Source organism: Acinonyx jubatus, chromosome B2 (assembly GCF_027475565.1).
Source record: "Acinonyx jubatus isolate Ajub_Pintada_27869175 chromosome B2, VMU_Ajub_asm_v1.0, whole genome shotgun sequence".
Classification (NCBI taxonomy): domain Eukaryota; kingdom Metazoa; phylum Chordata; class Mammalia; order Carnivora; family Felidae; genus Acinonyx; species Acinonyx jubatus.
In genome coordinates, this window is record NC_069385.1 from 50,221,533 (window position 1) to 50,244,058 (window position 22,526).

Consider the following 22,526-nt stretch of genomic DNA (forward strand, 5'->3'; position numbering starts at 1 on the left):
TTGCTGTGGGCCAGAGTTGTTTTTTGTGATTTTTGGGAGGATGACTTGGTTTCAATTAGAAGCCTACAAACAAAATAGTTTCTAAGAGCAAAATGCTGAACATAAAATAGATCGATTCCCCAGGAACCATGGTAAATTATTTTAGACAAATGGAAAATCGGGAAGGGCTCACCTTGATGCCATTTTCTCCTGATTGAACCAATTCTATGCGATGATAATCGATGTGGACTAACCAGGTGAGCAGCTGACCTGGAACAGGTGTTCCTGGGACTTCTTGTAGTAAAGCTAAGCTGGTGGCATTCCTTTGTGAGCTACCGTACCTGAGAAAACCTTCTGATATGAGAGTTCACAAGAAATGGAGAGTCTACTTTGTCTCTAGCTTAGAGCCAAAAGCTGAGAATGCCAGTCTATTATGGCTGTGATAAAGGACAAATATAAAAATAGAACAAATGGTAATATAGACTTATACAGTGCGGTACTTTTGCAATAACAGCTTTATTCAGCTATAGCTCACATACCTAGGACGCATTTCGCCCATTTGAAACTTACAGTAGTTGTTAGTATAGTCACAAAGTTGTACAACTATTACACAAATCAGTTTTAGAATATTTTCATCACCCTAACGAGGAAAACCCATATCCATGAGTTGTCACTTTTCATTTGCCCCCAACCCCTCAACCATAGGCAAACACCAACCTACTTCCTGTACCTACGGATTTGTCTACTCTGGGCATTTTATCTAAGTTGAATCATACAATATGTGATTCGCTGTGACTGGCTTCTTCCACTTAGCACGCTTTCAAAGTCCGTCCAAGTAATAGCACATACCAATACTTCATTTGTTTTGATTGCCAAGTAATATTCTATTCTATGAATATACCACATTTTATTTATCTATTCATCTGCTGCTAGATATTTGAGCTGTTTCCACCTTTGGATATTAAGAATAATGCCCATGAACATTCATGTACAGGTTTTTTGTGTGTGTGTGGACATGTACTTTTATTTCTTTGGGGTATATAACCAGAAATAAAATTGCTGAATCATGTGGCAACTGTGTTAAACTAAAAGAAACTTCCAGGCCGTTCTACCAAGAATCTGTACCATTTTACATTCCCACCAGCAATGTATGAGGATCCCTATTTCTCCACATCCTCAATAACACTTATTCTCATCTGGCTTTTTTATTATAGCTATTTTATTCATAGGTGGTATCTATGGTATTCAAAGTGGTATCTCCTTGTGGGTTTGATGACTAATGATGTTGAGCGTCTTTTCATGTAGTTATTGGCCATTTGTAGGTATTCTTTAACGAAATGTCTATTCAGATCACTTGTCCATTTTTAAAGTGAGTTATTTATCTTTGTGTACGATACTTTTATTTTTTAAAGCTTATTTATTTATTGAGAGACAGAGTGTAGGGGAGGAGCAGAGAGAGAGGGAAAGAGAGGAGGATTCCAAGCAGGCTCCACACTGCCAGGACAGAGACCAATGCGGGTCTTGAAATCACGAACCGCGAGATCATGACCTGAGCCGAAAGAGTTAGATGCTTAACCAACTGAGCCACCCAGGCACCCCTGTGTACAGTAGTTTTAAAGTTTAAAAAAATGGTTTTATGTTTATTATTTTACATCTTGTACAACAATGCTATGGGTATTATTATTATTATTATTATTATACAAGATAAGAGAACTGAGGCTCAGAGATGTCAACTGACTTGCCAAGGTCACGTAGCTATCAAGTAGCAAAGCCAAAACTTGAACCCAGCAGAGGCATATCCCCTGCCATAACTGTGAGCTCTGAAAAAGGAAGAAAATTTTCCTTGTATTCTATCTGGTACTGATTAGGCAGCCCACCATGTCCAAACATCATTAACTCAAATAGTACTAGAATCTCTACACTAAAGATAACTCCCAAGGGAGAGTCAAGCCAGAGCATTCAAAATAAATTGCATGGATGGCCAGACAGGAATCTTCCTTAATAAGACTTCTGTCCAAGCCTGCCATAAATACCCCTGAGAACTCAGAAGATAAAAATAAATTTCATAACAGTGATCTTGCTGTGACCATAACCGGCCTAAAATCACACTGCTTTCTGAGATGCTGCAGATGCTCAATTTTATTCTTCTTTTCAGAATGGGAGTTCTTCAACTTTTTCATGATTGATAAGAGCTTCTAGATGTTTCCAAATGCAGTAGGTAAATCATTTTATAGGGTCAGTGGAAACCATCAGAAAAGACCCCCACAATCTACAGAATTCCAAAGCACCTTAAACAGAACACCAATCAATTACCGCTGAGGATACATGATAAGCTTTGTGTTAATTTTAAGCTAAACATAGTATGAAAGTTCAGAATTGAAAAGAAACAGCAAAAAATGAGGTTAAGTAGAAAAATGTGGACTCTGGAGCCAGACAAACTTGAGCTCACCTGAGAGGAGGCATCTCAGTAGCTTAAACTTTAAGTGATTTATTTTATCTGAGACATGGATTCTACATTGAATTTACATTTCTTCTGTGAAATGTAAATAGGTAGATAGATAGATAGATAGATAATTTTTTAAAAGGCAAAAACAAAAAAAAAAACCAAAAACACCCTATTCTATCTAGCATTATCATAATATTAAATGAATTGTGTATATAAAATGTCTGGCACATTACACTCGATAATGGTGCCTAATTTATGAGAACAGAAGAGAATATTTGTAGGATCTTTGCAATGTCAGTTCCATTTGAAATTAGTAGCTCTAAAAAAAGGAATACTTTTCCAGACCCATGTCCCAAAGGGCATTTTTTAATATAGTAGGGGGAAAAAAAGAATGTTCAAGGCAATAAGAATGCTCTTGCAACATGGCCTAAGACTTTATATTTGACAGCTAATGTATCATTGGGAAGATCTGTAACCTTGAACCAAGGACACAAACCTACAGTGTAGACACAAAGCAGTGTTTAGATGGAAATGAAATTTCCTTTTTTTTTTTTTTTTGCCTTCTTAAACAACCCATCACTCATTCTCTCAACAAGACCGGGCACGATTTTATCAGTCATTCTCAGATTTTATTCTTTATTGGAGGAGAGATGGCAGATACACTTTATTAAAGGCATAAGTTGATATAGACATGCCTTTGAGATAATGCTATTTTCAAGATTGGTGTTAGGACGCACATGCCCCATTACATTCTGGGAAAAAAGGAAAACTTGTGCCCAGCTGATTCTCTCAGGCAAGTACAATGCCAGACGAGGTCCACCATTCTGGGTCCAACATGAAGGACTCTGGGCAGGTTAATCAGAATTTTTTACAGAACCTGTTCAAAAGAAGTTTAATATACTTTGCAACATTTCAAAGAGGAAAAAAAATGGGACCTAAAACTAGCCATTGACGTTATTAGTGAAGTTGAGCATTATACATGTGATATTTATATTTTCTCTTCTGTGATTTGTATGTTTGTAACATTTGCCCATTTTCCTATTACAGTGTTTATCTTTCCCCATGTTATTTAAGGTTTTAATCTGAGGATATTAATAGGGTTGTCAAAGACAAAGCAAAGATTTTCCAAGTTTTTTGTTTGCCTTTTCATTTGTTTTTTTAAATTATTGATGTAGACATGTCTTCCACTCTAATGCAGTCAAATCTGCCTTCTCCTTCATGATCTCTTGTATTGGAACATCTCCGTTTCTTCGAACCTTATTTTACAACTATACTTAATGGCATCTAATGTGACAGAAAGGCCTAGGAGGTAAGGATGAAGAGCAGCTATTCCATTAAATAATTAGGACGTCCTTGGTCACTTTTAGAAAGAAATTTCTGTATACTTGTGAGTTTTGACCCAAGATTGCTGGAGTATAAACAGTAAATGCAGACTAACATTACAAGAGCCTTGATGTGAATGTGAATAGACACTACCAACATCTATGGATGGGAAAAATGAAGACCTGAGTTGAAGATACTGACCTTGGTCTTTTACTCTGGTAGATCTGATGCGCCTTCAGAGAGATGGTGTCTGTTCCTCATGATGGCTGTGACCCTTTTTGGTGGTTAACTCCATCCTCAGAAGGAAATTCCATGACCCTATAATAGGTGGTATTTCAGGGGGAAAAAGAGAGGTTATGCATCATGATAATTGTGGTAATACTTGAGTTTGAAAGCTTTGAAGCCTTTGCCCACTTTATTTCATTTTAGCTTCAAGTGTCAAAAAGGGATAGGTGGAGAAGCATAATTATTTCCATTTTACAGAAGAAGGAAATGAATTGCCCAGCGTTTAAGCAATTGATAAAGCCCAGCATGGTACCGCTCTGTGAAATACCAGACTATATTCTTATCCTCATATGCACAGATATAGTCTTGTGAGTAAGACAAGATATAAAAGGAACAATTAAGAGCACCCAAGAGAATACACACTAGCATCAGGTGAAATGCCACAAAATACTCTAATGCATGGAACTCATAATAAATGCTGAACCGGTAGCTGAGAAAAGATTATATCCACGTTGCCTGATTATTCGAGAAAAAGTTGATGGAAATATGAGTGTTTCAAATGGGAGTTGGATTTGGACAAGTACATTGAAAGAAAGCATTTTCGACAGGACTGAAAAGAGACCACACTAGCGTAAGAACGGAAGACCTGGACGGAGAATGCGGGAGGCAGGAAGCCGGCCTGCCGGAATAGCCTTGTTAGGAGCAAGATATTCGGCTGGAGAGGTAAAGTCACAATTTAAAGGGCCTAGAATATCAGGGTGAAACATTTGAAACTGAACCTTTCAGCAACAGAGAAGCACGGAAGGTATGTTCAAAGGAGAGGGAAATGGTTAAAGACGCGTTTCTTAGGAAGACTCGTGTGATAAGAACATGCAGAGCAGAGGGAAGGAAACAGTGAGAGAGGCTAGAAAAAAAGAAAAGCAGAGGGGCAAACTCAGAATCATAGGTGCTGAAGAAACATCTTCCCAAGAGTTCAGTCCCAGAGAGTGGAGATTACCTGATGCCAGTGAAGGGAGACAGGCAAGGAGATATATTTTTCTATCTTTTTTATCCGTATTTTATGTGTACACACACACACACACACACACACACACACACACACACACCACTGTGCTCATGCACCAGGCACCCAAAGGCCCCTTGTTGCCTGCTTCTCTTCCAGGGCCCTGGAGAGGACAGAGCTGAAGCAATTAGTTCAGACTGATAACTAGGCTTGTGGAAGTGGATGAGCCTTCAGACGCAACAGAGGAAGATATTTTTAAAAACCAAAGGCCCAAAGAGGGAGATTCGAGGAGCGCTGGTAGTTAATGGATAGGAGCAATGAACAAAGGCGATTAAGGGAGCAGAGCAGAACGGTAGCTTCCTCTGACAAGTGCACAGCACCTTCTAAAGCACTAGGTGTAAAGCCTCACATGCACTGTCAAGGGTGTGAGCGGTGAAGTTAATGGAGAAAGCAGAGTTATTCTGCCGGAGAGACCCATTTGAAAGTGAAATAGAGGTCAAAACCCCACTCTAACATGGAAATTGGAAACTGCCAGATGTTCCGATGCTGTGGTATAGTTCAAAAAGGGCAGAATTGACGGATTATTAACTGTGCCAGCTGGCATCGTGGAATTTATGTTTTCTTTGTTATGTGAAATGTACAATCATAACAGAAACATTAAAAACCTGAGTAGGTTCAAGGAAGGACATAAAACAATATAAATCAAAGTTTACTGTAATAAATATAGCTAACAGCAGAGGGCTCCCTTCAACGCCTGGCAAATTCTCAAGGCAGACAAACTCAAGGGAAGGAGTTTTTTTTATTTTCTGGTAACTTCTACCAGCATTGAACATTTTCATAAATATGGGGGAAAAAACCCAACTAAATAAATGAACTAAACTAAACTAAACTAAATGTATTACAAGCATAATTTTTAGAACTTCAGGTCCTAAGATTCCTTTCTTTAAAATTTTTAACTGTATTTTTTTTTGCTAATGAGAAACTATCTGAAGTTATTAATGCAATAATTCAGGGCGGTCTAGTTATAAAATGCCTCGAGATAATAGAGTAACAGCAGTTACAACCCAGAATAATAAAATATTTGGTAATTATGATAATGAATCAGTCAATAGGATTTCTTTTAAAATGAATGTAAAGATTTCTAGAATAGTGATACATGCTCCACATGGGAAATAAGTAAAAATAGAAGATAAAAAACAGTAAGCTTAGCCCTCAGATATATCCTTAGTTAACATTTTAGTTTATTTTTTTTCAGTCTCTTTTGTGTATAAGTTTGTTTCCATGTTAATATATACAGTCAGATTGATGACTGTATTATGTGTAGAATTTATCATTTTCATCTTGCTTAAATAATCCACATTTTAACAAAACATTTCATAGTCCATTATAAATTCATTTGTATACATAACTCTTAATAATTACGTCATACTCAGTAATATGAGTATATGTCCTAAGAGGTACTTAACTAATATAGGTACTTAACCAAATTTAAGCACATTCCAAGTGTTCTTTTTATGTAAGTGTAATATCTTTTCACTTAAAATCATTTTTTTGTATCGTGACTTAGCTCCTCAGGCTAGTAGTTTTCAAGATAAAAAAAACTTTAAGAAAAACAAGGGAGTATGAAATAAGTAGCCTAGCCAATTTACACATAACTTCTATTTAAGTGGAAATGACACTGTTAAACTACAAGACCTTGGTGTGGCAACAAAAGGACCATTTTTAACCACATTGCTGCCCTTGAAGGACAACTGATAGTGACTCATGGGAAATAGCCCACGAATAGCACAGAAAACATGTAAGGAGACACAAGTAGGGTTTGATTAATGAACATCATAAGCACACTATAGTCATATCTATATCTGTGTGTTTTTATATTGCTTTTAAATTTGTTTATACGTATTTACATTTAACTGGGGAAATGGACATAGCACATTCTGAAGTATAAATATAATTATTCTTTTACTTCATCATATTTTTGTTTTACTATTCAGAATTAATAGAAACAGCCATTATGAAAAAGAGATATCAGATTGTAAAAAATAAATAAATAATAAAAATAAAGAAACGGATGCATCGGGCCATTAAAGAGAGAGAGGGAGCGCGCGTGCTCTATTTAAGCCAGTTAGTACCCCTGACACCAGTGAAAAATTCTGGTGCCTGGAGCGAACAGACCAGATGCACAACACCTTCTAACACATGGTGTCTGCAGGGCTCAGCTTTTCCTTTTGCAGAATATTGTGAAGTGTGAGTGGTGCAATGGACTAAGCATAAAAATCTGCAGTCTGAGTCAGATGATGTGGGTTCAAGTTTCTCCCTGATCATTACCAGATGTGTGCCTTTGGAGGAGTTAAGTAATCCTTGAAATTCACTTAGGGGTAAAAAAAAAAGTGATTTTTATAACCCTCTAATGCATTTCAGACTATCTACCTAATGACACAGACAGCATTTCCATAAAATGGCAATTTTGACCTATAATCCCTACATCCAAACACACAGAATAGAAACCCAAGAGGGCTATACTCTGCAACCAGGGCTCTTTAGCAAATCAGGGCCTGGAAAGAGTGGACATTAGATTAAACACAAGCTGTTTTTAAGTCAAATTGAAATCCTATTTACATTTTTCATAAGATATTTTAGAAATAAAGTATTGGAATCATTTACAAAGCATATTATTGTATGCAGTAGACTATAGTGTAGCCATATTTTCAACCAGTTATTTTTAATTTATGATGATGAAAAATATGGATAAAGTAGACTTTGTCTCAAAATGTTGTCATTTGATTTGCACACTGTCCTCAGAAAGGATAATGATTTTCCAAAGGCTAGTTTTACTGCTAGTCAGGTACAGCACTCATTTCAATACTGATGTTTTTGTTTAAATACACATGTCTGAGGACTTCCTTGGATTCATCAAGGTACATCGTTAACTATACCATGAGTCAGCAAATTTCAACCCTTCAACTCAGGGGCCAAATCCAGCCTGCTGCCTGTTTCTGTACAGCCCTCAAGCTAAGAATAATTTTTTTAAATTTTTAATGGTTAGAAAAATCAAAAGAACTATAATGGTTCATCACACATAGAAATAATAGGAAATTCCAAGTTTAGCATCCGTAAAATTTTGAATTTCATCAGAAAATGTGTGGAAATCTGTTTTCTCTCTTGTTACATAAAGCGCTTACATAATACCCTCAAATTTGCCTCTGGGCCTACAAAGCCTAAAACATTTTGTTTACTATCTGGCTCCATACGGAAAAAGTTTGCCAAACCCTGAACCATGCCAAAACCCAAAACCATTCTTCAGTGTTCTTCGGGCTCTTTATGAATAATTAAAGACTGTGCCCCTTTCATATTAGAAGCAAATAGTCAATAGCAGTGGTTCTCCAAAATTCTGTACTTTGCAATTGCCTGGGTAGCTTCAGAAAATATTGATGTTTGTGTCCCAGCCCCAGAGACTGTGGTTTAACTGGTCTGGGGTATGCCCTCAGCTTTGAAAGCTTTAAAAAAACCATGCGTAGGTGATTCTAATATGGAGTTTAGCAACAACTGATTTGGTACTTTGGCAAATTCAATCCACTCAGCTTCCCTCCTGCTGATTCCCCAGCACATGGCCCATTGCAGCTGCCCTCTACCCTTCAAACTCCCAAACCTCTTGTTCCTGCTGCCCCATACTCCATTTCTTGTAGCGCAGGAGTCCCTGACCAACTCAACTGAGAAGTTCAAGGCCAATCCACTACCAAGTTTGCCTGTCTTACTTTCTGAACAGAATTCCTTCCTGAAGTTAATTCTCTTCTGTCCTGACCCTTCTACAGGGAATACACCACGGTGATTTAAAAGAGGTTGCTTGGGGTGCCTGGGTCGCTCGGCCAGCTGAGCATCCGACTTTGGCTGGGGTCATGATCTCACGGTTTGTGGGTTTGAGCCCCGTGTCAGGCTCCGTGCTGACAGCAGAGCCTCCTTGGGATTCTCTCTCTGCCCCTCTCATTCCCTCTCTCTCTCTCTGTCTCTCAGAAATAAATAAACAAAAAAGAGAGAGCTATTGCTTGAATCAGAACTGAATTTGAGTCCCTATTCCTTTATGTATAAGCTATGCAAGCTTGAACAAATTGTTTAATCAGTTCAACTATCAGTTTTGTCATTCATAAAGTAGGATTAAGAATAAAACCTACCTCAGTACACCTGTGTGGCTCAGTCAGTTGAGTGTCCAACGTCATGATCTCGCAGGTCATGATCTCGCAGGTCATGATCTCGCTGTCTGTGAGCTCCAGCCCTACGTTGTTGCGCTCTGTGCTGACAGCTCAGAGCCTGGAGCCTGCTTCAGATTCTGTCTCTCTCTCTCTCTCTCTCTCTCTGCCTCTCTCCTGCTTGTTCTCTAAAGAAATAAATGCATACATAAATAAATACATAAACAAACTTTAAAAAAAATTTTTAAAAAAGAATAAAACCTACCTCATAGGGATCTTGGTGAGAATTCAATGAAATTTGCTTGCTAAAGTGTGGTCCTCAGACTAGCATCATTAGCACCACGTAAGCACTTGTTAGAAATTCCGAATTTCACACTCCACCCAGATCTTCCAAAACAGAATCTGCCTTTTAATGAGAGCTGATAGCGATTTGTGTACACATTAAAGTTCGAGAATCACGGTGCTAGGAAGATTTTATTTCACTGTATGCCCAGGCTGAGTCTCTGCTCAGCCCCTCTACAGAAACACCCAATATATGAGATGTTGCTGGTGCCCTTAAGGGTGTCTTTTTTTATGTACAAAAAGAAATTTCCTTCAGGTAAAAAAAAAGAAATTGATTTGTCAGCCATGTACAAAAGAATTTGAAATTAAGAGAGACTAGGGTGGGGGCAAGGGACAGTTAAAAAGTGCGGGGTCACCTTTATACAACTTAGGAAAAGATGCTCCTGCTGAGCATTGAGCATTCATCACCTCACAGGCACACACCTGGTGAGCTGACAGAGTCCTTGTGCAATTTAGAAACACATACTCCCATGGGCTGCTGTTGTCAAGTTTTAGACCGCATGGCTCGCCAAATGCAGCAATGGCTCAACCAGTTGTCCTTGGCAACATGTGGCAATATTTTGAAGGTGAGTTTACATGAGGTCCCGAAGTAGTGTGTGGTCCACTGGAATGAAAAGAATGAAAACCGCAAGGGTGGATCCAAAAGAAAATGCCAAAATGACAGAGGGCAATGGAGAAGAGGTAGGGTGGAAAATGGACCTGGGGTTATTAAGGAAGACTTCTGGAAAGAGGTAGGATTTGACACAAATCTCAAGGATCTATGTAACTGAGATGTGAGGGGGAGGTGGAATCACATATTAAATATGTTACAAACAGTACTGGACTGTGAGAGAGACTATATTTTGAGATTGGCAGGATGAACCGTGGACAAGAAGGCAAATGGGGGTATTGAAAAGTCTAAACTCATTAGACTATAAATATGAAACCATTTTATTTTCTTCCAATAACTGTCCCCATCTATGCTAGACCGACCCCTCCACCCCCGCCACACACACACACACACACACACACACACACACACACACACACACATCTTAGCCCTAGTCCATGGGTTTATTTGGTTAAGTCTTAATGTTACATCTAATTCATCATGTTCTTCTCCCTTCCCCCAGCCAGGGGCACGGTCTTTATCAGTTTCCCTCTTTCTCCTCTTTCCAGAACTATCTCCTCTAGAGGTGGAGCAGGGTAGAGTAAGTCTGCATACCTCCCTGCTTACCTGTGGTTCCAATGTGCTTCATGCTCTCCAGTATGCCCCCTCCAACCCACAACTCTGGGCACTGGAAGTTCCTAATTAATTTTGTCCACATCTTTGGCTGACCCCAGCTAGCATTGTCATGTCACATGCTTTTGTCCTTCACTGTGGGATTCCTCTAGAGACAGTTATCCCCAAACTCAGTCTAACTTTCTTGGTCAGTTCCCAGGCTTGCAACAAGTACATGTGGAACCATCTCAGTATATCTTGGAAAGGGGTGCGTGTCAACTGGGGGAGTGATGAGAAATCTTATGACATCTCCACCTGACATTCCCCTCCCCAACATGCAAGTGCACGTACATCACCTCTATAAACGCCCTACCTACACACCTGACAGCTCAGAGGTAGTTCATCAGCTCTGCTATATAAGCAGATATTCAACCAGGGAATAAAGAGTCAGTCTGCCTTTCCTTAGCCACTCCCAAGTTTATGAACGATTCTCTTGGACCTCCCTCTCTTTCCTTCAATGGAGGAGATGAAGACAGAAAGTGAACACTTTGTTCCTTCAAAAGACTCCTCTTCTCAGTTGTTGTTGTTGTTGTTGTTTTTAAATATCAGGAGGAGGTGAAAGACAATGGAGTAGTAACCCCAGGTCTGCTGGATAATCCTTCTCAAGCCCTGCAAAGAGATAGCAGATCTCAGTATCTGTGGTTCCTGGGGCTTAGAATTTGGGGTACATATTCCCAGCTTTGAGTCTTTGATGGTTCTGGGACAACATGAAAAATCTCACTCAGCCCCTGATGTTGCACGGTTGTAAGATAAAGAAATTAATTCTCAGAGAAGGGCAGATTTTCCCCAATATTAAATGAGAGATGAGATTTAAATACCAACATCATACTTCTTCCACTGGTTCTTGATAAATGCAACTTACCTATCCATAACCCAAAAGCTTTTGAGCTAGAAGACTCCAGGAAAATAGGAGGGAACAGGCACATTCTGTAAGCACAGTTAGCAGTCTCTCTCAGTAGCTACGATTATGCACCTTTTACAAATTTATATGATTAATCATAGTGCTGAAGGCTGAGCCTAACTCACTCATCAGTTACAAGCATCTCAGTGTATTATGTTGGTTTAAGAATTATCTACTGTATATATTACCCCACAGATTTTGACTTGTTGAAGACTGAGGTAAATACCAAAGGGTATTAACATACCCAGCTAGTAAATGAGGAAGGGCTTCCCTTGAGAACACTGTTCCACCTACACTGAGACATTCCAATCTATAGCCATGGACAGCTATGCTCAAGCCAGCTTCCCGTGCCTTCAGAAAGGTCAAGCTGGAGATCATCTTAACTAAACATTTATTTTTAAGTTAGGCCACGTCTATACAAGCAGAGAGAATATTCCCCCCTTATCTAAAGTATTTGGTTCTTCTCCAGGGAGCAAACCAAGATCATCTGCAGACATGTTTAGAGGTAGGACACTGGGCATTTACTTAAAACTTCAAGTTACTGAATATTTATGTAATCTTTTCTTTTACTGGGGATTAGAAGGTTTGCCTGTATGGAAACACTACTCTGAGAAAGCTGATGTAAGACGGCACTTAGTCAGATGAAGGCATTTTAGAGTCCATTCAAATCAAACGTTACTTCAGCAAACAAGTATTTACTGAGCACCTGCTCTGTGCTGAGCACTGTTATAGTTCATTACTCAGTACAAGTTCTCTGCGAGCCAGATATTTTCTTTCCGTTTTTTTCTAAAGGCACAATGTAGAGATATTCTGTATAGAGAGATTCAATGTAGAGAAATTCTTGACTCCTTGTCCATGCCTGTGATTGCACTGATCCGTGCTGCCTATGATCAAGATCTTTGGTGCTTTCTGGTTAGAAAGACTGCTTTTTCTTTATGGACATAACTCCCTTTGAGTTGGCAACAGCTGGGAAATCTTTGCTCACTTCACTTAATTGAGCTGTCAGCTGAGATCCCAGTCCAGATTTTTTTAAAGAAGGAAGAGAGGGGGCACCTGGGTGGCTCAGTCGGTTAAGCGTCCGACTTCAGCTCAGGTCACGATCTCACGGTCCGTGAGTTCGAGCCCAGCGTCGGGCTCTGGGCTGATGGCTCAGAGCGTGGAGCCTGCTTCCGATTCTGTGTCTCCCTCTCTCTCTGTCCCTCCCCCATTCATGCTCTGTCTCTCTCTGTCTCAAAAATAAATAAACGTTAAAAAAAATTTAAAAAAAAGAAGGAAGAGAGGAAGGGAGAAGGAAAGAAGAGAAGAAGGGAGCAAGAGAGGAAGGGAGGCAGACAAGATAAAGTTAATTCTAGCCCCTAAGATTGTAGTCTTCATTCGTGGCTTTTTGAAGGGGAATTAACATGCCATTCTCCCAATATTCAATTTTGTGGGGAAGGCATTCCAGGGACATGTTCAAGAATTACTGTTCAAGTGTCATTATTTATGTCACCATCGTTCGATGATGCATCCCCCATTTATATGTGTATCTTCTTCCCCTTGATAAGAGGTGATCAGCACATGGTCGAATTAAAGAAAAAAAATAAATGTCTGAAGGCAACCTGAGTGTTTAAATGCCTGCCCACAGGACTTAAATAATCCATGACACCTGGTGAAAGGACACAAGGCCACCAGGAAAAGACTCCACAGAGGGGTGGAGCCATCCAGACACAACGTTATGGGCAGGGATAACCTGCAGATTCATAACATTTGAAACATGAAGCAGAAACTGTAGAAGTTACTGCACCTAGAAGAGCTTTCTTATGACGTGGAATAATGGAAATTTAACTAAGTTTCCTTTAGAAGTCTCTCGGTCTTATTTAATACAAAGAACCAAGCAATCCATTATCTTATTAGAAAAGATCAAAATAACAACGCAGGAAATAGAAGTGAGAAGACAGCAAGAAAGGAGAAATAGAGGTGAGAGGAAGGGAGGGGAGGGAGGAAATGTGGGGAAGAGAGAGAGAGAGAGAGAGAGAGAGACTAATTTCTTCCTTTAGAGCTAACCTGGGAGTATAGAGCCATGAAATAAAGCACCTGCCTCTACTTGAAAGATGGCATTGTGTTCGCACTAATGCCCCATATAAGACATCAGTTTTCAGCTAATGCCACTGAGACAGGATGAAGAGCTTCCAATAGTTTGGAAGCAGCATGCAGTCTGCCCAGTTTATTTCAGAAATAAAAAAAAGAATGAAGTAACACAGCAAAATGTATGTTCCCCCTTGGTCCACTGAAACATCAAACTCCCGGGTGAGATTAATGTAGTATCATTCCCTCAAGCATTTTGTTTTCAAATATGTGCTTGCGGCTTCAGGAAAACTGATACTTAGGAGAAAATGGAATCGTACATAATCCAAGCAATGGACATTGTTCTGATATCTGTGTCTGGCTTTAAAATATTTCAAGTCCAAAGACAATGGGCTTCAAAGTGACCATTAGAAGGGTACACCCATCTTCCCTCCAGTGGAACACAGGAGAAATGGGAAGGAGAGGCCAGCAGCCTGCTTTGGTGGCAAGATAAAGAGAAAGCTGAGTCTGGGTTGAGAGGAAATTGCGCTCCCTTCTGACAGTGGGTCAAAAGTCTGTAGAACTCAGCTCAGATGTAGAACATATAGCGGTAAGGCAGACACTACCTGAAGTGACCTCCAGTGAGTCACAATCTATACACCCACCTCCCATTGAATGTGGGCAGAACCTGTGATTTGCTTCTCGCTGACAGAATATGGCAAAGGGGATTAGATGGCAATTCTCCTGATGATGCGACTTTGTGTGGCAAAGCGTTGGAACGTCACTCCCTGGATTAAGCAAAGATGATGGGATAGTCCCGCCCCCATCATTACATTCATTACATCATGTAAGACTCTCTTTGCAAACTGGATAGAGAGAGTTAACTTATGTTTTTGTTGGTTTTTTTTTTTGAGGTTTCAATATTTTATTCAAGTTTTACTTGAAGCGATGATAATTACAGCACTTGGTTTTTTTTTTTTTTTTTTAGTTTTTTAATGTTTATGTATTTTTGAAGGAGAGATAGAACACAAGTGGGGGAGGGACAGAGAGAGAGGGAGACACAGAATCTGAAGCAGGCTGCAGGCTCTGAACTGTCAGCACAGAGCCCGACACGGGGCTTGAACCCATGAGCTGCGAGATCATGGCCTGAGCTGAAGTCGGATGCTTAACCAAGTGAACCACCCAGGAGCCCCTAACTACAGCATTTGAAGGGGAGGATCTAATTCCACACAAAATGGAAGACTCTAAAATGTACCCATTAAACTGCTAAAAAAAATAAATAAATAAACTGCCATGCTGTCAAAGGTCCTTTGAGAGGGACACAAAACAAAAAACTCAAGTAGTCTCTGGGAGCTAAAAGAAGCCCCTGGCTGACGGCCAGCCAGGAAACAGGGACCTCAGTCTTAACAACCACCGAATTCTGAATTCTGAATTCTGCCAACAATCGCATGAGCTTGGAAGAGGACCCCAAGCTTCAGGTCAGCCCACCTGACACCTTATCTGGAAACTTATGCGACCCTGAGCAGAGGACCCAGACCCCTGACCCAGGAGTCTGAGATAATGAAGGTGTGTTGTTTTAAGCCACCAAGTTTCTGGTGATTTTTAATGCAGCAATAGAAAACTAATATAATATCAGCAAGGATCCCGCCCAGGGTGCAAAGGGACCCCCAACAACAGGAGTCTGTGGGGTGAGCATCTAAAACCAGAAGCTGATTGATGGTCGGCAGTGGTCTGCCAAAGTACAAGGTCACCGTAGAGGTATCCGACGATGATGGGAGTCTCTGAGGAACTCGCAGATCGTGAGAGGAGAGGGGAACAATCTGACAGGTCTAGAGAGCTCAAAGTCCCTGAGAGCCAGGGAGAACTCCCCATTCCCTAACCCAGTGGGGTGTTAGCAAAACAGCTACCCAGAGAGGGAAAGGCCTGATTTATAGCATTTGCCAATTTCTGTGGTGTAGAGACTCTCACCATGACCGAATTCAAGCTACCAACAGTTTAACAGCTTACTCACAATTTTCCTGATCTCTAATAATCAGCTGTTGGGAGCCAGTGTCTAACACAGCAGGTCTCCTGTATTTCCTCCACCCTGGAGGGAGAATCAGCCAGCCTGGGGGGAAGTGGGGAGGGCAGAAGCCTGACCTTCAACAATAGGTTCCCAGTCAGTCGGGAGGGGGTGAAGAGACTTAACCCTGAATGGCGAAGGAAGTGTTGATTCATACCAGTTAGGCTGGCTCCAAAAGTTGAGACCCAACCTAAGGTAACGTTGAATTGCGCATTATACGAGGGTGAGTAAAGGTCATGGTCTGCCCAGATTGTCAAACACAGGTGCATGCACACACACGCACACACACGTACACACATATTACTAACAAGATAAATTAATCTTCTCTGTAGGTTTAACTATCCAAGACAGAAATAAAAGTTGCAGAGTTACCATTTTCTTTCTTCTTCTTTTTAAAACAATTTCTTAACATTCCCCTCTTTTCTCGAAATGCCTTTATAAGTGAGGGGACTCTTAAATCCCAACATTAGACACATGAATGACTAAATGACTGAGGTCAATCTCCTAATGTGTTTCTCTGTTTAGAAGTGCTAGGCCATCTCAGGAAGCCCCCTGCTAAAAGGCAGCTTGTCCGGCTAAGGTGTGCACACGGGTGTACCACTGTGAGTCATCTCAGGAGACAGAAGCCAGGGGAAAGAACCCTCAGATTTTAAAGGCAGTGAGAATTAAGCGGCTTTGCCTACCTAAATGGAACTGACAGCCAAATGGGAAGAGACAATGGGGCTAAACATGAATACTTGCTTCAGAGTAGAAAGAGGAAAGACACTTTAACCTTGGGTGGAACCAGACCTCCGGGGTCAAGGTGAATCTGTCTGCACTGTTTCCATGGGATTTCCACTCGTAAGTTCTCTGGTGAGTCATCTGAGAGCAGGTTGAGCAGTTGCCATGGGTTACCTTCCTTTTAGAACATGTTCTAAGGGAGCGAAGCCTTGGAATTTTCATCCATGTATATCAAGTTCTGGAAGGATATCACTGTGAGTTCTACATCACACATCGAGACGTGGGCTGTCCGTGGCAACTGTTCTTTGTACACATTATTAGAGCACATACCAAACCGAATTCTTGCCTCTGTTCATTCCATTCAAGTGAGACTCTGGCAAATCAACACGGCCTAATAGAAGGAGCTCAAAAGTAATGGGTCTCTTTGACATGTCTGTATCTTCATAGAACTTTTGGAGTATCCTTGCTCTCATCTCCTGACCTTAATTCTCACTTGACCGAGAAAAAAAAAAAAAAAGAAGCAATTAGAAGAAAATTTCCACGGGCTTCTACCAAAATATCTACCCACTTTCGCTGCACTCCCAACTCTTCCGTGGATGACATTTCCATTCTAAGTGTCAGCCCCTGTCTGCTAGATCCCATCCCTCTTGCCTAACCAAAGTTAGGTGTCAGCCCACCAATTCTGCAATTTCCTACACCCTTAATTTTTCGCTGCCTGTTGGATCATGTCTTTCAGGATTCAAACTCTGCCATGATTTGTCCCATCTTAAGAAGAAAAAAAAAAAGCACCTGTTTTGACCCCACTTTCCCTATCAACGCTCTTCTCTTCACTCCCCCGGCAGCAAAGTGCTTGGTTGGCTCTCTCGTTTCTTTCCTCCATTCTGTTTTGAATCCACTCAATTGGGTTTTTGCCCTCACTCCGCCACTGAGACGGTTCTTGACAAAGGTATCAGCCATTTCCATGTTATTAGACCCAATGGCCAGTTCTCACTGATCACCCCACTTGCCTGTCAGCTCAGCATGTAACAAGGTAGGTCACTCACTCCTTAACACAGTTTCTTTATCCTGGTTTCCAAGATGGTACACTCCCAGTGCACCATTGGTCACTCCTTCCTAGTCTCCTTGGTTACTTCTGCCACTTCTCCCTGAAGACTTAGTGTTGGAGAGTCCCAAGCTCAGTCCTTGGCCTCTTTCCTTCTTCATCTGTCCCTACTCCCTTAGGACCTCCCCACGTCCTGTGACTACCTTACCACTTGTACGCTGATGGTTCCCAAATGTAGATCCCCAAAGCAGACCACTCTTCCAAATTCTAGACTCCCACAGTCAACTGCCTCCTGCATATCTTCACTAGGATGTCTGACCTCTCAAATGTAACAGATCCCAAACTGAAGTCCTGCCTGACCTTCTCCCCAAACCTTCTCCACCTACAGCCTCCTCCCTATTTGGAGGTAGAAACTCCATGCTTCTATTCATTCAGGCCAAAAATCTTGGAGTCATCCTTGACTCTACTTGCCCTGACATCCCCCATACAACCAGTCATAAGATGATGCTGGCTTTACCCTCAGAAAATGTCAAGACTCTGATCACTTCTCTCTACCTGCACTGCTTCCAGAACAGCCCAGTCCCTGTTCTTGCTCATCTGAATCACAATAATGGCTTCCTAAACAGTCTCCTGGCATCCATTATTGCCAATTAGAGTCCTTTGCCACACAACGGCCAGAGTAATTAGTCTGAAACATAAGCTCTGCTATTCCTCTGCTTATAGCCGTGTGGTTCTTAGCATTTTCCTGCAAGACATTTGCTTCAGGGGAGGCCACAGGGTTGGTTCTTCAGCCTAAGGGAGACTAGCTTTCTCAATTAGAGAGGAAAAGCTCCTTTTACTGGCAAAGTAAGCAGAATTTAGAGCCCCAATTTCTTGGGGCGCCTGGGTGGCTCAGTCGGTTAAGCGTCTGACTTCAGCTCAGGTCATGATCTCACACTCCATGAGTTCAAGCCCCTCATCGGGCTCTGTGCTGACAGCTCAGAGCCTGGAGCCTGCTTCAGATTCTGTGTCTCCCTCTCTCTCTGCCGCTCCCCTGCTCATGCTCTGTCGCTCTGTGTCTCAAAAATAAATAAAAACATTAAAAAAAATTTAGAGCCCCAATTTCTTTGGTTAGATTAGATCCACCTGCGTGCTCCCATCCCTGATTTGTCAGGGATTTTCCTCTACCTTCCCAGTCAATGCCAGAACCTCAATATAAGAGGTTGCAAGAGGATTTGAGTTCTGTTTACTATTTCTAGATAGCATATGGACTATGTCACACATGTTTCAATATACAGTGTTTTTCTTGTCATTAATTCTTCCCTAGTTTGTAATTGGGGTGGATATACTTGTTAGAGTTTTTTGAAAGGGTGCTTTTAAATTTCTAAATGCATATATACATTTTGAAAAACAGTCTTCTTGTTAATGCCTGCTTTTTTTTTTTTTTGCAATGTTGTGAGATAATACGTTATGCATGGGTTTCTTCTTTCTTGAATGTATTAAGATTTAATTTGTGATCTAATGCATGAACATTGTTTATAACTGTTTCCTGTGTGTTTAAAAAGCAAATGCTTTTAGAACTGGTAATACATTAATTCGGCTTCGCAAATACCCTCTAGCCTTCCATATTCTGTGTTGACTTGATCTATCAACTTCTGATGAAGGTATACATGTTAAGGTTTATACTTATAAACCTGTAAAAACAAAACAAAGCAAAAGGGAGAGAAAACCCTGTAGTGGCTCCCATCTCCCACAGAGAGAAACTATGTCCTTACGTGGCTGCAAAGCCCCCACTGCCCCTTTGCCTGTCCTTCCCCTCGTGTCTGGCTGTTCATGTTATTTGTGCCAGAAGCCTCCTTGTGGCTCCCCAAACATGGCCTTTGCTCTATTTTCTCTACTTTGAAAGTTCTTTTTCAGGATCCACTTGGCTAATTCCCTCACTTCCTTCGAATCTTTGCTCAGATCTCACCTCTTTGATGAGAGCTTCCCTGTCACCCTATTTTTTCTTTTTTTTTTTATTTTTGAGAGAGAGAAAGTACAAGCAAGGGAGGGGCAGAGAGAGAGAGAGAGAGAGAGAGAGAGAGAGAGAGAGAGAGTATCTGAAGCCGGCTCCGTGCTGATGGTAGCCAGCCCTATGTGGGCTCGAACTCACAAACCATGAGAATGGTCAGGACCTGAGCTGAAGTCTGAACCTTACCGACTGAGCCACCCAGGCACCGCCCCCCTCCACCACCATCACCCTATTTAATGGACAATTGTGCCCCACCCCCAGTCACCAGTTTCAACTCCCCTCACCCTGCTCAATTTTTTTTCCCATCACATTTATATCACTCTCTAACATACTATGTGACTTCTTATTTTGTTTATTCTTTGATGTCTATCTTCCTACTTGAAAATAAACCCTGGGACACCTGGGTGGCTCAGTCAATTAAGCATCTGACTCTTAATTTTGGCCCAGGTCATGATCTCACAGTTCATGAGATTAAGCCCTGCATCGGGCGTATTCCTACAACCGTGCCTGGCACATAGTAAACCTTTGCCAACATTTGACGAATGAACGACCTATCCTTAGACTGAGGCTTCCATTTTGATCATCCTTTCGGGGAATGTTCATTGCATTCTAAGACTTTTCTCAACTCTCTGTTGGGAAAAAGAAATATCTACATTAACAATAGCTCTTGTTATGAGATAAGATCACAGTGCATCTATTTTTTCACTATTTGATTTACAAGTGTAATTTAGTTAATATAAAAGTATGCTATTATTTCTCAAAAGAATACCCCCATGGTCAGTGTCTCTTCATTATTTTTGGCTTGCTGTCCTCATTTCCTCATTGAGAATCCCCAGGAAAATGTATGTACATATATTTTCCTTCAATTTCAAAGAGTCCAAGGAACCCCCAACACTTCTTCATGAATCTATGGGTATTCATGGACTTCAGTGAGAGGCTTCATGCACACATACTCTCACAAAGGCATGTACATACACTTGAAATTGAATTTACATGGCCTTTCTGGATTTAATCTTGTTTCAAACCTTTTTTTTTTTTTTAACGAGTATTTTGTTTTTAGCTTTCCCCTACATCTTACCAAGTCAGTTTGGTTTTGTCGTTCTTGTTGTTGTTTGGTTACGATTGTTTCTGTTTATTGAAATAACTTTATTTTTTAAATTTTTTTAATGTTTGTTTATTCTTGAGAGAGAGACCGACAGAGTGCAAGTGGGGAGAGACGGAGAGAGTGGGAGACACAGAATCCAAAGCAGGCTCCAGGCTCTGAGCTGTCAGCACAGAGCCCAACACGGGGCTCAAACTCACAAACTGCAAGATCATGACATGAGCCAAAGTCAGAGGCTTAATCGACTGAGCCACCCAGGTGCCCCTACTGAAATAACTTTAAAGTGTTTCAGTTTCACAAAAAGCTTGTAAGTATAGGACAGCCATATGAAAATCCTGCTGGAAATCTATCATGTGTGAATTTTCACTTCAAAGTAAATGGAATGCAAAATGAAGATGTGAAAATAATTCCTGGGTCCATAAATATTTTTTAAGCTTATTTATTTATTTTGAGAGAAAGAGAGCATGGGGAAGGGGCAAAGAGAGAGAATCCCAAGCAGACCCCACACTACCAGCTGGAGGCCTGATATGGGGCTTGAACCTATGAACCATGAGATCATGACCTAAGCTGAAGTCAGATGCTTAACCAACTGAGCCACCCAGGCACCCCCTGGGTCTGTAAATATTTAATAGGCTTTTGGGCCTATGGTTGTCAAGTGGCAAATTTATAATACACTGTATTTAAAAATAAAATACACAGATTTCATGGACTTCTCTGAGTGAAAAGTTACTCAGTTTACTAATTGTATTCCTTATACTCACAATCGTGTATATCTTATTAATTAGTATATTCTTTTTTTAGCTTTTTTAATGTTTATTCGTTTTTGAGAGAGAGATGGGGGAAGCGTGTGCGTGCAAGCAGGGAAGGGCAGAGAGAAAGGGAGAGAGAGAATCCCAAGCAGGATCCATTCTGTCATCACAGAGCCCAACACGGGGCTTGATGTCACAAACTATGAGATCCTGACCTGAGCCGAAATCCAGAGTCGGGTGCTCAACCAAGTGAAGCACCCAGGTGTCCCAGTATATTCTTAATTTTAATTGTAAAAAGCAATTCTGGCTATAGCCTCTGAGCAATTGTTTACTACAAAAAATTTTAAAGTCTTTGTAGGGGCCATGTCATTGGCCGCTCTGTTTGTCCTGCAGACAAGTGGTTTTGCAACCTGGAATGTATGAGAATCTCCTGTGCCACTTTACAATTATGGAGCTTTCCTGGTTCAAGGACAGTCCTATTGAATCAGAATCCCCCAGGTGGAGCCCAGGCATGTAAGTTTCAAAAACTTCCAAGGAGATTTTTTTAAGACAAGCCCTGCATAAGCAGTGGGAAGCCATGTTTTTTTCTTTTCCTTTTTTTTTTTTTTTTAGGTTTTATTTTGGATTAATATTTGATTTATACAAAAGTTATTAAGTTAGTATAGAGTTCCCATATACCTCTCACCCAAGTTCCCCTAATCTTAACAGTTTCCATATCCATGGAACATTTGTCCAAACTAGGAAATTAACATTGATTCATTAAACTACAGACTTCGTTCCAATTTCACACGCTTTTTTCCACTCATGTCCTTTTTCTGTCCCAAGGCCCAATCCAGGGTGCCACACCATATTTAATTATTGTGTCCCCTAGTCTCCTCTAATCTGTGAAAGTTTCTTAGTCTTTCTTGTTTTTTATGACTTTGACACTTTCAAGGAGCACTGGTCAGGTATTTTGCAGAACGTACCCTCCCTCAATTTTGGCTTGCCTGATATTTTCTCACGATTTGGGGAAGAATTCTTCAGAGGTGACATTCCCCATTCATCACATCATATCAGGGGACATGATGTCAAAATTGCTTATCACTAGTGATGTGTCAAGCCTACTCACATGGTTAAGGGGCTGTCTGTCAGGGTTCTCCATGAAGCAAGGACAA

At 40.8% G+C, this 22,526-nt stretch overlaps 1 protein-coding gene across 4 annotated transcripts in view; it reads right to left on the reverse strand.

The window, feature by feature from the left end:
* RFPL4B (ret finger protein like 4B) overlaps positions 1-22,526 on the reverse strand; it is a 53,224-nt gene that overhangs the window by 25,296 nt on the left and 5,402 nt on the right. For 2 of the 4 annotated variants that reach the window (XR_008298395.1, XM_053222358.1), the window contains exons 1-4: positions 11,085-19,097; positions 9,926-10,106; positions 9,146-9,348; positions 3,946-4,066 (exon numbers count right to left, since the gene is read on the reverse strand). The gene's annotated coding sequence lies outside the window, so the exon portion shown is untranslated. Of the gene's footprint in view, positions 1-3,945; positions 4,067-9,145; positions 9,349-9,925; positions 10,107-11,084; positions 19,098-22,526 lie in introns of those variants that run through there. The other 2 variants (XM_053222360.1, XM_053222359.1) reach the window with 2 other exon arrangements.